General features: G+C 46.7%; 1 protein-coding gene across 1 annotated transcript in view; it reads right to left on the bottom strand.

Annotated features, from left to right (window-relative positions):
* Positions 1-14,368, bottom strand: part of RORA (RAR related orphan receptor A) — a 725,852-nt gene that overhangs the window by 341,195 nt on the left and 370,289 nt on the right. The window lies entirely within an intron of this gene.

Below are 14,368 nucleotides of genomic sequence, written 5' to 3' on the forward strand. Positions count from 1 at the left end.
TTCTTTCTCTCCAGCTAACCTAACTGACCAAGCCCCATCTCTTTTACCACCATGATTTTTTGGCTACCATAATAATTTTGGCCATTTTCTGGAAGCTGGCAACACCGGTCTTAACCACGCATTTGATATTTAATCACAGACTTCTTTATATAGTCATTTGTCTTATTACATGCTTATGCCTCATCTCCTGGGAAGATTCTTTAAGATCCAGGGACGCAGTAGAGTATGGTTGAGAGAACAGGGCTTAGAGTTTAGCAGATTTGGGTTCGAGTCTGGATTTCAGCACTTGCTGCCTGCATGATCTTGAGTGACAGTTTTGTCATTTATGAGGTAGAAGTGATTATAATCCTTTCTCTGCACACTGCACTGTGTTGTTTTGAGTTTAGATATTATGGGAATACTTCATCAGCCATCAGTGCACTATAACCATGTTAACTATTCTTGAGAATCAGTCCTCTCTCTAATATTCACCGGATATCGTTAGCAGGCTCACCACAGTTCCAGGGACATAGTGAATGCCAGCTCTGTGAATCTTTGTAGAATAAATAAAGGAGAGGACAAAAAAGGTAAAAATAACAGTTCCTTAAATATTATGAAATTGCAAAGAAGAAGGCTCTGTCTGGACATCTGCACCTTCAAATACAAAGCAGGCATGAAACACTGGGCAGATAACAAGATAAGGCCTCAGATACAAGTTTTCATTCATGAGGGGTTTTTCAGAGCCACGTTACCAATTAATTCTTGGCAATAAAATCTAAGTCAGCAATGCTGGAAATAGGAGGTTCGATCCTAGGGACAGCGGCACCACCCTTCACAGCCTCAACGCTATGTGTTCTGTACCTCAACACGAAAATGAGGAAAAATAAAAAAGGCTCCAGATATAGTTTATGTCCGGAAAGAAATGGCTTCTACTCAGCAAGCTGCTAAGAGAGTTGCTATTTTCAGGCGCTCTATAGCTTAGCAGATTACCAAGGTGATGACATTAAGTTTAAGACTCCCTATTAACGGAAGGATAAATGTGAGTAATTCAGGGAGGCCACTTAAGCAAACACCAACTGAAGGATAAAAATCGCCATGAAGCCCATGGGGGAAGAACAGAGATGCAGCTTTCCTCAACAGCTCAGACGATGGACCTGACCCAATCACACACATGGAGCTCCTGCAGGTTTGTCGAGAGAAAACCATTTTGTTCGCACCCTTTTCAGACAGCTCCTACTCCACAAGACTGTGAGCTAGCCCCCAAGCAGTAAGGTCCCCAACTTGTCCCCCTTTCCCCCTAGCACCTCATGATGGTGTTATTTTCCCTCAGGACCCTTACCTTGCAGGATATTTCCCCCTCCAAAGAGTTATCTTTGTACTCAGAATAGGAGCCAACCAATTCAGCACCACCAAGCTACAAAGGACTGACAGTTTTCCTAGAAAGATTTACGATTTCAAAGGGGTGGGAGGCCTTAAACTCAGGAAGCGGATTTGTCATTGTAGACCTCAAGTGTGTCTATGCGGCCAAGGTGGGAGTAGGGCTGTAAGGCCAGGTGGTTTTGGAGGGAGAGAGAACCCCACCATCTTCTGAATAACACCATTCGGCTGCTGTATTGCTGCCTTTCCACAAAGTGGGACCAGAACACTGCACACAAATTGCTCTGATCAAATCAAGGGGCCCTAAAGGAGATCAGGCTTGGCTTAAAAGCTCTTGGGCTATGAGTTAATAAGAATTTTAATAAAAATGGAAAGTATAGCTCTGGGCCGTGCTACAATATCTCTCCGGGTTGCTGGTGTTCTATCAGTCAATCAGATAATCTTTCTGACGTTCGTAAAGTGGAGAGGGTAAGCAAAACTGCGGGCCAAAGAAGGTTTCAAAAACATAACCTGCACAAAGACCATCGGCTCTCTGAATGGCCCTCCAGGGACCTGAGACATACCTGAAAGTGAAGTCTTCCCTGCAAGATAAGACACCAGTCAAACAGCCTGGGCCCAACACACTTCCCATAACAGAACAATTTCCAGGAGCACTTGGGTGGCTCAGTGGTTGAACATCTAAATCTTGATTTTGGCTCAGGTCATGATCCCAGGGGCATGGTATCAAGCCCCAAGTCGGGCTTCCGTGCTGACAGTGGAGCTTGCTTAAGATTCTCGATCTCCCTGTGCCCCTCTCCCCCGCTGGCACACTCTCTCCCTCTCTAAAAAAAAAAAAGATCCAAAAAATCCATACACAATTCATTGTCATGACAATCTGTAGAAGACTACCTGTGATGACCGCACCCCCCCACCCCGCAAACTCTGACAGATGAGGAAGGAGCCTGGGGGTCAGAGAGGTGGTGACGGGGGGACCTGATCCCAGGTCTTCTGACTCTTCTGTCCTTCCACAAATTTGTCAGTAGCTTACTTCCACTTTAAACTCAAACTTCCTCTTTAATCATTATGATGCTCTGATTCAGTTTACTATCCTCAGATAGCTGGTCTGCATCATCTGATTCACCTCCAAAGGTAGGAAAAATCACTGACCCTTTTTTTTTTTTTTACCTCCAAACTGCCTTTGAGATGAAAACTTACTATCAGTTTAAAAGCAAACAGCCTCCCTGCTATTTATCTATTTTTGTCTAAAGGACTATCAAGTTCTGTGGCATTCAAGGCACAGTTCAATACCTAGGGTGCTGCTCAATCACTTATTACTCCATTGCACCAACCTCTTTTAATATGCCCATCAATAGGTATGTTTCTCATGGTTAAACATGGGTCCTAACAGTTGATAGGCAGGATTGGCTTATGTTTTTCTTGTTTTTTGTTTGTTTGTTTTTTAATAAATGGCATTCAGCTGAAAATACAGGTGACATGGTGTGATAGTTGTTTACCCAGAACATGTGGGAACAAATGCCAGCCCATGAGAAGGCACATTCCTGTAGAGAACTACCAGGAGGCTTCAAACACCACTTAAAAGTTTGCGCTGGTCCATTCTGTTTTCTGTGCCGAAGGACAGAGGAGACAAAACAGAGAAACTTCATTCTTGCTCTTGGTGTTTCACACACTGGTAATGACATCATGAGGAGACTTGAAAGTTTACACTAGCTGTCCTGACCATTCTCTCTTCATCTTTGCCACATGCTCCCCCTGCCCCTGATGACAGTCCCACAGGTTTCTTTCATCAGCAGGCTGGTAGGTCCAAACTCCACACTCTTCCTAGGCAATCTATAACCTCCCAGTGTCCATCTCTAGACCAGAGCTCTCTTCCAAGTTTTAGACTCACTCTCCTTTGGTTCCCTGAACATTTCTACCCCCATGTCCAGTGGGGACTCCAGATGCAGCATTTTGAGAACCAAATCTGTGGCCTTCTTGCCTAATCTACTGCCTCCTGGGTTCTCCATTTAGCTGGAAACACCCCCATCCAACCACAACAGAAAAGCTGGGACTCTTTTTGTATCCCATCCTGTTTGTCATCACTCAGGTTCATTGGTTGCTAAGTCCTTAAGGGTGTATCTCTGAAAGACTCCCCAGAGACTCCCCTCCTCCCCTCCCCTCCCAGCCCCACTGCCCTAGGCCATGCCTTCCCATGTCATTCATCTAGTCTAAACCTCAAAACCTTGGAAACGCTGCATCCAGTGATGCTTCTAAAGGTAAATCTGACTAGGACCTTCCCTACTGAAGAAATCCTTCAATGGCCCCCTGTGCTCATGACCAAGTACAAAATCTTTACCTTGATTTTAAAAGCCCCTTGTCTTTGCCCCTTGCCCAGGCTCCCTGAATGGGCAATTAAGGGACTTGGAATTTTAGAGGCAGATCCCAGGCCAGAGCCCAGCAATCTTATTTCTCCATCTTGAATTCTTGTCACAAAAATCACACCTTTCTATCCTGTGTTTCCTATTTATTGGCCAATGGATGGAAATAGGAAAACAAAATGACCAGGAAAAAAAAAAAATGAGGCCTGTCTGATTGAGGTGATTCTAGATGTGCACTGAAGCTTGGCTCACACGAGCTTCTCTCCAGGTGGGGCTCTACAATTACGCAATGGCGAGGATGCACGTATATCAGTCAATGGGTACTACACACTGCCAACCCCATCCTTCCTTGCACACGTCAACACAGGCTTGGTAGCAGGTACTGCAAGTTTAACATGTGAAAAACAAAGCAAGAAAACAGTGACCTCATTACCTGTCTGGAATGTAGAGACAGTGGGGAGCCTGTCTGGAGGTAGAGGTACACCCACTTTACATCCTATCTAATGCTGGCCGGTAACCTTGGCCTTGGTTTCCATGTTGACCACAGAGTTAGGAAAAGCGCATGCACCATTTACTTCTCTAAAGAGCTAACTGGAGGTATAGCATTCGCTGTATCTATTAGCTTTGAAATCACAGAAGGCCCTACCAAACGAGTTAGCTTTTGATGGTCTCCTCTCATGATGCCCCAAACTGGGATATCTGGAAACCTTTGGAAGCAACTAGCTGTTCACTTTGTATGCAAGCATTTGGCATTGTGAAGTTACACCCTGAAGGAAAGGGATATCTCCCTCCTCTTTGTGCCCTTTGGATTGGCACAGGAAATGTCTATGAACACTCCAGAAGGGATCTTATGAACAAATAACACAGGCCATATAACGTGAGGTGGAGCACAGTTGATGCTCCAAATTTTTTTAAGATTTGGCTTCCCAGCCCTTCTCTAAATGGAGATTTTGTTATCATTGCTTATGATCATCGTTGATATACACTTGAGTCTTCACATGCTATGGGATGATCTGGATTCAATGTCTGCCTATCTCCTCTGACACCATCTGTCTCCCCAGCACATGCTCCAATGGAACCACACGCCACAGTTTGAGTAATCTGCTGGTAACTCTAGAAAACAGGTGCAATTTTCATTCCCATCAGCTTGGGCCAGATCCCTACCTGCTGATTTAAGCCTGGTCTGGCCTGTAGAGTCCTGGACCCTTATCCTGCTTTTAACACTGAACACAAGCTGACCCACACAGGGTCTAGGTGTGGGACTTTACCCTGGCTGTGACAGCACAGCACCAAACATCGAGAACATCATGAAAAAAAGAGAAAGCTCTCCAGCTGTATCCAAACATCCAGAAGTCTGGCATGGGGAAGAGGGAACATCTTGGCACCTGCCCCATCAACCAGGGTGTGCTGTCCAAGCAGAAAGGCAGCAGGTCCCAGGGCCTGGCTGACCAGTGCCCTGGGTTGGCCATGGAGAGAGAAGCCTGTGGCGTACCTTGTCTGTGCAGGATGAAATCTGGCCTGAAGACTACAGACCTAAGGCCCATCCTTCTGGAGGTTTTCTTTAGAAAAGAAGCATGAGGCCAAAGTGAAGGGGGGAAACAACAGTGTGTTCATAAATAACCTCACCCACACCAGATAACAACAGCCTCATACTTGCAGGTGTCAAAACTGTGGCCAGGTCAAGATTTCCCTCTTTGCTTTCAGTTCCCAGAGAACACGATTTAACCAAAACCACATTAAAAAAACTCAGTGTCTTCTGGTTCTAATTCAGTTCCCCCAGACAATTTTCTTCTTTTTCTTATAACAGGGCATTTGGAGCCCCACCTGACTGATCATCCTTGAAAACATTCATTCAACACATATTAAGGGCTTGTGTTATTGGGCACTGTCAGCACAGCGTGCCCTACCTTTAATGAACATAATGACAGTAAGACTGAGCAATCAGTATATTAACAACAATGATAATAACAGTTGCTAATATGTATTGGCCCTTTATGTGCCCCACTGAAAAATCTCTTTAGTTGTATTTTTAACTTAATTTATCAAGCCACCCTAAACATAAATACCATGATTATCTCATTGGGAGCTCTGAGAGATTAAGTGACCCAAAGCCACACAGCTGATAGACAGTGGAGCCCAAATCTGAATCCAATCCGCTGGGTTTTTGAGATCGTACATTTACGCACCATATTATATCCTCACACCTCCACACAGTACATGTGGCAGAGGGGACCCTGGGTCTATACAGTGATCTCACAATTCCGGGGAGCACCATTCATGGTATTCCATGAGATTGGTACCCGTGGGAGCGCAGCTCCATAGGATACAAGGAAAAGTATGGCTCCTGCCCTGGTGAGATAAACTGACCTTGTCCTGGGCTCTTAGAGGCACTAGAAGTATAGGTAGAAAAAATCTCGTACAGGGACGGCTATGTGTGTGTCTGTATCACTGGTAGCGGCTTATACAGAGGCTGGCAACCAGGAGGCACTATGACAATTTTTCTGCCTGCCTAATTGAAGGAAAACATTTTAGAAGGTAAATAAAGAAGGAAGATTCCCAAACTGGAAGAAGATGAACTAAGAGTCTGTCGTGCTTAGCAGGCTGGACCAGGGTCAAGCAGGAGAGTCCTCCCTGTGGGAGGACCATCTATGGTACATGAGCTACGACAGTGAGAAGGGAGCTGAGTGTGCTGAGCTGGCCCTGAGATGGTTCCAGTAGGTAGAGGAAGGCCTGAGTCTGTAGCAGCAGTTAGAACTGCTTCCAGAGTGAACTCTACTCGCTGGGGACTGACTACTGCCCCCCCCGGGGGGGGGGGGGGGGTTGGTTTCTTTGTGGGACGTTCAAGCCTAAGAGAGCCTACTTGTAATGGGAAGAAGGAGGTGCCTGTTTCTGCGACTCACTGGCTCCGGGTGACCTGTCCTCATCTGTGTGTCCTCAGCATCTGTCCCAGAGGGCTCTGCAGCATCCCTGGAGGGCACTGAGGGCCTGGCATGGAGCTGGGTGAAGACGACATCTCCTGGGTCCTCAGGCTGGATTTGGTCCAGGGCTACCTCTGCAGAGCCAATCTCTCTGCGCTTCACCAAGAAGTGTCTGAACACTGAATGCAGAGCCAATGACACCTCGAATCCTGTTGTAGCTCTAAACTGCAGCGGGGCTAGACCTGGGGAAAGTTAGTTCAGCCTCAGGGTTCCCATTAGGAAGAGCATCATGACAGCTAGATGTTTGCTAAGCTGTTTCTTCTCTCTAAAGGGACCCTGCACGTGTCCAGCCACTGCCAGACTGGCAGAGGAGAGATGGGAAGGAGCTCTGGGTTAACCAGCACACTTGTCACCCAGCCCCCCTCTCCCCTTGTCCCAAGAACGAGTGGGTCTAGATTCTGATCTGTGACAAAGAAAGGATGTGCTCATTATCCCCTAAAGCCTGCATCCGTGGCCTGCAGCACGCCCGACAAAGCAGTCTGCCTTTCTGCACTGTGGTAACTGCCCTTGAAGCCTGACTGGCTGGAGCCCAGTTGATGGTTTTGTGAAAGCTGTTACCCCCAAAAAAGCAACGCTGAGTTAGGTGTAGAGATAATGATCTCTGCGCTGTCACACCACACGGGGAGGGAGGGTGGCGATAATACCACCTTCTTCCTCGACAACAATAACTTGCGGAAGCCAGAGAAATTTGGGCATTGAGAATAAAAACATTCACTGCACTTACCAAGTGTTGAGTGACTCTCCATTAGCACTGTCAGCAGAGACCTGCAGGAAACAACTTTGCCTTGTTTTCTCCCCACGCCACCCAGCAGCTGACAACAACTGCCCAGAGACAACACTTGGAAACACTTGCCCGGAGACTCCAAACATTCTGCGGTGGCTGGGAACGCTCTCACGGGCCTCAGGCACTGCAAGGTATCCTCACAGACCTCTTGCGTTCTGAAACCCAAGAGGAATCTAGGGCTGAGTGATTCTGTGCGACTAGAGAGAAAGAAAGAGGAAGCAAAGCCACAAGCTGGATGGTTCTGCGGCAGCCGCCACGACCACCATCCGACCAGCAGGTCACCTGGCGATGGGTTCTCTCTCTCCCTTTCTGTCGCTCTTGCTTGCTTTCCCTCCCTCTCATCCTTTCCTGGGACTTTTACCGCTTCTGGAGAAGAAGGCAACTGCCCTTGCTTCTGCCATTACAAAGAAAAGGAAGACGAAAAATACCATTGAGAAATACCCCACTGTTATCCTGGAAGTTAGAAAAGAGGTCAAAGAACCTGCTTTTTCTGTCCCTTTGGGAGGGGTGCTTCCCTAAGGAAGGGGGTAGGTGGGAAATAATAGAATTCCAAGGCCACAAGTTGACATTGTGGGACCGACACCACCACTCCCATCCCTGTGTCGTCAGTCATCTTATTCCTCATTCTCTACTTCCCGACAATGTTGCTCTCGTTTGCATCTCCTCTTCCCTTTGGTCATCACTGTCTCGGTTCGTTTTTCCTCACGAGGAAAGTATAGACCATGTAAAACCATCTCGAACCCTTTGTGCACAAAGCATGACACAAAATGTACAACCAACCAGTGTGCCCAAAACCACGGTGTTGGGACCTGGGTCGACAGTCACCCCCACCCCCAGGACAGAGAACACTCACACCCCAGTCTGGGTTGATGCCATTTTTGGTACATCCTCCTTCATTTTCCTCTACTGCCTCTCAGCCCAGGGACCAACTCATCCTCCTCAGCCATCTTCCTTTTTAAAGGTCTTGATTCTGTTTTTCCATTCCATTCCCTTTGCTACCTCCCTGGGCCCTCATCCATCTTGCTTGGACACCAATGGAGCCTGAGCAGGGTCCAACATTCCTTCTTGCTTCCGGTGCACCCCAAATTGATGACAGGTGGAGATTTTCCCCAAACATCAATTTCTTTGATGCCATTCCCTGCTGGAGTATCTTCAATGGCTGCCCATGGGCTGAAGGACAACATCTAAATCCCTTGCCTTGGCAGAAAGGAGCCTCTATGTTCCGGCCCTAACTTACTTTTGTAGACCTTAATAATACTAGGTTTTTTTTTTTTTTTTTTTTTTTTTTAAAGCTACCATTTATGGGGCACTTACTACATGCCGGGCACAGCACTAAGACTTCATCTGAGTCTGTTCTTCTGAGAGTCGTACAAAGTCCTGTTACCTGCCCTTCGGAGATGAGAAAATGAGGCCCACAGAGATGAAGTGACCATGAAAAGCTGTATGCTGAGTCAGTGGGCCCAGCACTTGAACCCATGTCATTTGTTATGATAGCAAAACCTGTGGTGAGGATGGTAACAGGTGCCCTGTGCTGCAGCCAAACCATCCCGGGCTCTGCCATCTACATATGCTTTGGCCGCCATGGATCACCTCCGCTGAAACCCAACTGAGGACCATGTGCAGAGGAGCCCTCAATGCATATGACTTGAGAATGCTCAGCCTTCAGAGTAGAAAACAGGGTGACAAACATGACACGCAGCCTGGGAGGCACTGAGTGGCCAGGCAGTGCAAGCAGGCCACAGCATCTGCCGGGTGAGGGCAGTGGTGGTGGGGCTGGAGCTGGTTGGATCTATCTGAGCCAGAGGACAACTGCGTGCTGTAGCCCCCTCCCCCTCACTCCACCCTCCTTTTCTACCCACTGCTGCTGTGTGGCTCCCAGAGCCCCCTTCCCAGGGGCCATTCTCCGAACCTCCACACCCAAGGACGACTCAGGTAGGAAGCTGGGTTCTGCCTCCCTCCTTCTCCAGCTGTTTTGCTGCTAGGAGATGGAGGAAGGGGCATCCTCACTGGGCCTCCGGGTGATTCTTCTTCCCTCGTCCAAGGCACAAAACTCCCAGAGCCCCTATGTTAACATGAAATGCTTCTGGTCAGACTCTTCCATCATAGAACACTCTGAGTTCCTAAAAGTTAAAGAGGTAAGGCAGAATCAGACACAGAAGGAAGCCATGGAGGCCAGCCCCTCCATGAGCAGGTGAGTTCACCGGAGCCTGGACAGAAAGTACTTGTCCAAGGTCATTCAGCCTGAGAGTGGCAGAGGCCAGGCAAGGCCACGAGTTCTAAGTCTCCCAGGCACAGAGCTCTTTGCCTAGCCTGGCAATAATGTACTGCCACCACCCAAACCAATGCCTGCTTCTACTGTCCCTATGGAGGTCATGGTTAAGTGCCCATTGACTTCCCAAGAGCCACATGAGCTATAAAAGCAATTCTTCCCATGTGTCTTTCAAGGTGTCAGCAGAAGTCAAGGACACTTTGAGGATTCACACTCTGACCACGGCAAGCCAGGTACTAGGAGGGTTAAATCACTTGTGAAAGGAAAGCCACAGGCTGAGTCAGAACCAGGGAGAGACTGGCAGGCACAGCCCTGTCTGGCTGGGGAAGGCCAAGGTCTTCATTTTGGCAAGGACCCGTAAGGTGTCCTCCTGTCTTCCCGGGGGGTCTGGTGCACTCATTGGGTTTAAATCTTAAGGCGAAAGATCCTAGGACACTAAGTGCTAAAAGTGCTTACAGCTGAAGATCCCAGGATGCTATCCCCGGTGCTAAACATCCCAGGACAATGCACAGAGCCCTCCTCTAGCTGGGTCAGCCCACCTTTCTCCAGCCTCACCTTTGTATACCTGCTCTGTTCAAGCCATACTAAACATAGCCCACATGTCCATATCTTCCTTATCTCTTTTGCTATTCCCTCTGCTGGGAATACTTTTTCCCTTTTTAACTGGAATACTTGTACTTGACTTTAAATATGGATTTTAAATGTCTTCTCCTTTTCATAACCCCCCCCCCCCGGCGCGTCCTTTCTAGTCTCCCTTGTCTGTCTTCCTTCAGAACTGCATTTATGGCACCTCTCGGCCCTTTCTGGGTTAAATCCTAGCTATTTGTTAACATGCTTTCTCTCAACGGCTACGGTGAAAATCTCTCAAGGACGCTGGCTCAATCATATTCATCTTTGTCCCCTATGTAGTTGGGTCAGTTCCTGACACATAGAGGGAAAAAGAGAATTCCCTGCTTAAATTAAATAGAAATACGTCTGCTTAAGGAAAACTTTGCTCCAAATTCCCAAGTGAAAAGCCAATAAAGGTTTTCTTTTCTAAGAGTAGAGCAAAGGCCTCATTATAGATGAATGGCAAGGTATCATTTTACAAGCTGCTGCCACGAGCAAACCTCCACACACGCCTAAACGCACATGTGTGTGCATGCACACACACATAAAAGCTGGAAGGAGGTGGATGCTCTCTGGCAAGGTGCAACAAAGAAGATAAGATCACCCTGCTGCAAAAGAAGGTAAGGCACGTGACCATGTGGGTAACCCCAGGCATAAACGACACCCTCAGCAAGGCCCAGCTTAAATCTAACCACATCATCTTTTCATGAAGCAGACATGAAAAAGTACGATTAAAATAATTACAAAAAGGGTGGTTTAATGCCTTCTTGCCTCGATGGTATCAAAGCTACACACTCTGGAGCTACTTGGGGAAACAATTCTCTGAGATAAGAAGATGAACTATCCGCTCAGGAGAACGTGCAGGAAGCCAAGGTAACTGGGCAACACATAACGAAACAGTTTGTGGCTAATGAGCCATCTAAACCAAAGAGTCCCTGGGCGGCATCAGTTGTGTAAGCGAAGGAAACCAAACCCACCCTTGCCTCAAAGTGAAGACTTTGTGGGTGCCATTGTGTGTGTGTGTGTGTATGTGTGTGTGTGTGTGTGTGTGTGTGTGTCCTAACCAAACATTATGGCTAAAGTGAAATTCACAGCTCTTCCACCTGTGGCTGAGACTAGTATAAAATGAAAATGTTGAAGAGTTGAGACTTATTTTCACGCAGCAGCCCTGAAGTCCCCTTCTGGTGACTCCGCCTGCTGTGTGACTGTCTTGCCGAATGACCAGTGCTGCATCAGTGCAAACTGAGACACCGGCACTGTTTGATCAGCATATCCCAGACGGAGATGCAGAATTCCAGCATCACGGTGTTCTGATACAGTTGGGTCTGAATTCTCTGAGCCACAGCGACAGGTGTCTTTCTCCCTCTGGAGCTCTGCTTACATCCGGTCCATGTTTTACTGCAACATGGTTTTTCCATCAGTCTTCACCCAGTAAGCCTCCCAAGTAATCTTCCCATGATTATTTCAGGTCCCGGAACTAAAGAATGTGATAGCTGGGATGGGTTGCAGGGCATTTAGATTCCAAACTTACAGACCCAAAGGCTTGCTATTGAATCTCAGGTCTGCATTAGTCAGTGCTCTTTGCTTTGGGGTAAGTTACTTAGCCTAAATCTCCATTTTCTCATCTATATAAACTGGGAAAACTTTACTTATGTAACGTATGTAGCACAATCACGAGCACAAAGTTAGACGTCACGGTGTGGAGCCATTATTATTATTGCCACCATCATAATCTATCCAAACCCTTTTGATTTCTAGAAGATCTTGCAGTCCAGAGAGGTAAGGTGCCTTGTCCTAAGGAAATGAGTCTTGGGCGATCCAGTAACCATTGTCCCTGCTAGGTGATGACTAGACCACAGGCAGTAGCACTCAGAAGTAACTGAGTTCGTGGCAGAACTTCGATCTACTGATTCTCAGGCCAGAACCTGACCCAGTGTACCACAGTGGTGCCATGTACTATTATTTATTGTTGCACAGTTATTTTTTTTTTTTTCTCCAGCCAGGTCTTAAGTCCCTGGGTAGTAGGGACCTCATGCTGCTTAAGTTCCTCCAGATTGTAGCACTTCACAGGTAGTAGACAAATATTTGTTCACTGGCTGATTGCAAAGATGGCTGCTGATTTTGAAAGCAACAGGTTTCCATCGAGGCTGATTCTCTCCCACACCATCATGTCCTAGTCATTTTGGGAAACTCACCCAAGAATGTCTTGTGCTAATGTGTTATCACAGGGAAGCATTCCACCCCTTTTTGGGATGCAGATATAGATCGCTCCAGATTGCAGGCACACTAATTAGAGCCACTGGTAATTTCACTGCTGCTCTAAAGCCCCAAAGCACTCACTGTAGGCACCTTTGTCCTTGCACATGAGAGCTTCTGTCCCTACATGTCAAAACAGCCAAACTGTCTTTTGATGGTGCTGCTGGTACCCACAGCCCAGATGTCCGGGTCAAGGTGCCAGCCCACCAAATCCATCATCAGAAGGGAACCTGGTGCCATCCCTTTTCCAGAAAGCAGTGTGGCACAGATCACTGGCTCTAAATAGGATATTCTAATAAACGTTGCTGTTATTTTTACTGTCTTGTGCAGTGTTGAATATGCTTCTCCTAAGCTGGCCTTTATGTAACCTCCATGACCTACCTTTTTAATTCAGATCTTTATTTTCTATTTCATAAACCCTTTTAATTTAATATCACTGTAAAAACTCTAAATGAATATACACGGTGTTATTGTACTAAGCTTTTCGGGCTAGGCTTTTGTGGCTAGTTAGTATCAGGGACGGGTCACTGTGAGAGCATAGGAAGGCATGGGTACAGCTTGGGAGCGTCTGAGATACAGTTCTTGCCTAGCAACTGATACCCTCTTGTTGCTTCATTCAATTTTTCCCATTCTTGACCTCTGCCCTTGTCTTCCATAATATTGGTACAATGAGTTGAATAAATGGCCCTGTCTATAAAGAAGTGGGGAAAGTGTGGCTTGGGCTAAAACTCTCAGGGCATTAAAGGTATGAGGGGTAGACAAAGAGGTGAACTTAAAGACCACTCAAATGGATAGAGATAGGTGTTCCTTGGAGGTTGCAGCCAGGCAAGAGTCCACTCAGAGTGGACCAGGGGACACATTCCTGTCTAGAGTCTATTATATTCTTCTTATGAAGTTGGGAATGGCTAAGGGCAATGACATGTGCCCCACATTCTGTGTGACACCACACTGTTCACTGCTTTTTCAAACATTCCCTGAGTAGACTTTTCACAGGATTGTGAGGACCGTGTCCAGAGGTGCACTGTCCAAAACGGTCGCCACAAACCACAGGTGGCTATTGAGCACTTGAAATATGACTAGTCAAAACTGAGATGTGCTTTAAGCATAAAACATACACCAGAGGTTGAAGACATAATACTTTTTTTAAAAGAAGGTAAAAATATCACATTCTTATGTTCTTTATATTGATTACATGTTGAAATAATATCTTTGATGTATGGGGTTAAGTACATGTTTTATTAAGAATAACTTACCCCGTTTCTTTTCACTTTTTAAAAATATGGCTACCAGAGCACTTAAAATTAGAAATGTGCATTGCATTATATTTCTACTGGCCAGCACTGCTTTAGACAATTGCCAGGGAAGTTGTTTCCATTAAAGTATGGATCAACCCTGTGAAAAACACAACTCTTGAGTCCTCTGCCAACTCCCCATCACACTCAGAATGAAGTCCATGCTCCCACTCTGGCCCCCATGATGCTGAGGCACCTGGGCCCTGCCTACCTCCCTGGCCTCCCTCTGGATGCTCATTCGAATGAGTTGGAACCTTCCTCAGAAACTCTAGGCTCAGGCCAGGCTCATGATCTTTGCAGGATGTTCTCTCTATCTGGAATACTCTCCCTCATATGTTTTTGTTATTTGAGTGTCATCTCAAATGTTACCTCCTCAAGAAAGCCTTCCCTTGGGAGGCACAATAATGTCCCCTGATGACGTCTACATCCTTTCTCTGGAATCTAGGATTAGGCCACCTTATAGAGCAAAA

The sequence above is a fragment of the Herpailurus yagouaroundi genome, unplaced genomic scaffold (genome assembly GCF_014898765.1).
Source record: "Herpailurus yagouaroundi ecotype Mexico unplaced genomic scaffold, PumYag 184, whole genome shotgun sequence".
Taxonomy (NCBI): domain Eukaryota; kingdom Metazoa; phylum Chordata; class Mammalia; order Carnivora; family Felidae; genus Herpailurus; species Herpailurus yagouaroundi.